Source organism: Nematolebias whitei, chromosome 6 (genome assembly GCF_014905685.2).
Source record: "Nematolebias whitei isolate Nwh7 chromosome 6, NemWhi1, whole genome shotgun sequence".
Lineage (NCBI taxonomy): Eukaryota > Metazoa > Chordata > Actinopteri > Cyprinodontiformes > Rivulidae > Nematolebias > Nematolebias whitei.
In genome coordinates, this window is record NC_056503.1 from 1281519 (window position 1) to 1284579 (window position 3061).

The following is a 3061-nucleotide window of genomic DNA, read 5'->3' on the forward strand; positions in this document are numbered from 1 at the left end:
TATATCATGGAAAAGTTGTTTAACTTCCATAATTCCATTCAAAAAGTTCATATTTAATAGCTGATAGATTCAGGGCCCACAATTTAAACAATTTCAAGTATTTATTTGTTTATTTTTACATAATTTGGGCTTCTATCTCGGGGCAGCACGGTGGCACAACTGGTAGAGCTGCTGCCTCTCAGCGAGCAGGTCCCTGGTTCAAACCCCGGTCCAGGGGCCTTTCTGGGTGGAGTTTTCATGTTCTCTCCGTGCATGTGTGGGTTTTCACCGGATACTCCGGTTTCCTCCCACAGACCAAAAACATGCATGTTAGGCTGATTGGTAACTCTAAATTGTCCCTAGGTGTGAGTGTGAGAGTGAATGGTTGTTTGTCTCGTTTGTCTCTATGTGGCCCTGTGATGGACTTGCGACCCGTCCAGGGTGTACCCCGCCCCTTGCACAGTGATTGCTGGACATGGGCACCAGCGACCCCCGTGACCCAAAATGGAATAAGCTGGTAAAGATAATGGATGGATGGATGGATGGATGGATGGATTGGTGGATGGATGGATGGATGGGACTTCCATCTCATGAAACCCACGAAAACAGGAATTCAAAAAATTAAAATACTGTGGAGAAATCAGCCCAAATGTTGCAGGACATGAATGCTTTAAACTGAGTGTGACACTAATCATCTACTAAACTCAAAGCACCTGCACAGGTTTCCCAGGTGTCATTAAATTATTTCAGTTCGGTTCAATATGTGGAAGACTGCAGACAGAACAACTGTCCATAAGACCGTCATTGATACCCTCCATAGGATGGGTAAGCCACAAAAGTTCATAGCTAAGGAGGCTGGCTGTTCACAGAGTGCTGTGTCCAATCACATCAATGGAAAGTCTAGTGGAAGGACAAAATGTGGCAGGAGAAGATGCACCAGCAAAAGAGATGACCGTGGGCTTCAGCAGATTATCAAACAGAGAAGATCCAGAATCTGACAGAGATCCAGACAGAGTGGAATGAGGCGGAGTCACAGCTTCAAAAACCACCACATTCAGACGAATCCGGGAGATGGACTAGAACTGTCGGGTTCCTCTGTCCTCTTTTCCAATGAAAGTAAAGTACATCACAGTTTCACACCAACGTATCCTCTGATTCTCTGCAGCAAAAATACAAGAATTGTGATACTGTACAATTTCAAACCACGATAATTTACAGCCGCGAAGGAGGGGAACATAAAAACAAACTGTACAGTAAAATCACAGCTCTATAAACTAACATGAGTTTCACTTGCCTTAATCTTCTCTTATCACTTATACCGATGAGAAAGTTTTTATTTTATTTTTTATTTGAGCATGTAGGATGTGCGCTTGTGTGAATATGTAGTTAGCTGCAGCAGGCCAGAGCACCCAGCGAGGTGTAGCTGTCCAAGCTGCTTTCTGTTTCAGAGCCCATGGCGGGGTCGCTGATGGGGTCGGTGGGCTCGGTGGACATGGATGAAACATTGTTGACTGAAGAGGAGGAGGAGGACTTAGGCTGAGGAGGGCTATCAATCACAGCTGCACTTAATGGAGACGGCTGGCCTCTTATCACTCCATTTTTTGTTCTTTCCTCCCAGTCGCTCACCTCTTTATAAATTAGCTCTTTCCACTCTCCACTGTATGCTCTCTCTCATCCAGCTTTTTGTCTGAGAACTTTGGAGGAGGTGCTTCCACCTCAACTGGGTCATACCAAACACTAATATAAGGGTGCTGCAGGGCTTCATCTACAGAGATGCGCTTGGATGCATCAATCACTAACATCTTGGATAAAAGATCTCTGGCTTGGCTCGCTTTCAGTTTGTTGTGATCCGAGTCAGCAGGGAAGAGCACATCTGGGAAGAGTTTCTCAAATCTGTACCCAGAGTACCGTGGCCTGTTCTCGACATACGTTCTCACTTAGTGATTCAGTTTCATTAGAAAATCCTGAGATGGAGTGCCAAGCTGCTCAATGACCTTGTTCCACTGGTCAATATGACCAGTGCCGGGGAACAACACACTTCCCCTGATCATCTCAACAACTATACAGCCCACTGACCATACATCCACATTAGCTTGGTAGCCCATAACCAGAATAACTTCAGGCGCTCTGTAGTAGCGTGTAACCACATACGGTGTCATCAGGAGGCCGGTGGTAGTCGTCCGAGCCAAGCCAAAGTCCAAAATCTTCAGTGTACAATCAGACTTAACAACTATATTACTGGGTTTTAGGTCCCTTTGGTTGATCCCAGCAGAGTGGAGGTGTTTGATACCATACAACATCTGATAGAGCAAATAGGACAGCCTCTCGTGGTCCAGATCCATTTGAATGACCTGGCACAGGTTGGCATCTATCAGCTCTATAACCAAGTAGACATCTTGGCACTCTTCTAATTATTTTTATGGAGTAAATACATTTAATAGACCAATTTATATTTTTGTGATTGACACATTTCATTAGGACTAGCTCTCTGTACGCCCTTTTGTCATGGGTCTGATTCTGAAGCGGTCGACTCAGCTTCTTGATGGCAACATTTCGTTCAAGGGTTTGATTATAAGCAGAGCAGACAATTCCTTGCACTCCAGAGCCAATTGGTCTTAGATTCTGGTATCGCTTGAGCACTGTGAATGTTGAATCCCCAACATCGAGACTGTAGAAGTCTGTGTCTCTCTTGTTTCTGTTCATGACTAATTCTTCGATTACTACTTTCTGTGCATCCAAAAATGTCCTCCCCTGTTCCAAGAGAGCCCGCAGTATGATGATCATTGTTCGGGGAGCAGCCCTTCAGCAGCAGCAGCAGGAGGAGGAGGATCATTTGTCTTTCATTCAGAAATCAAGGTCCAAAGGTTTGGAGGAAGAAGGGTGAGGAACAGAACCCATACTGCTTGAGGTCCAGTGTGAAATATCCACAGTCAATCATGATTTGGGGTGCAATGTCTGGTGCAGGTGTTGGTAAACTCTGCTTTCTTCAATCCAAGGTTACAGCAACAGTCTACCAGAATGTTTTAGAGGACTTCATGATTCCTTCTGGTGAGATCTGTATGGAGATGCAGATTTCATCTTC

At 44.9% G+C, this 3061-nt stretch overlaps 1 pseudogene; it reads right to left on the reverse strand.

Moving 5' to 3' along the window:
• Positions 1-1543: 1543 nt before the first annotated feature.
• On the reverse strand, positions 1544-2682 carry LOC119410476 (annotated as a pseudogene).
• Positions 2683-3061: the final 379 nt, after the last annotated feature.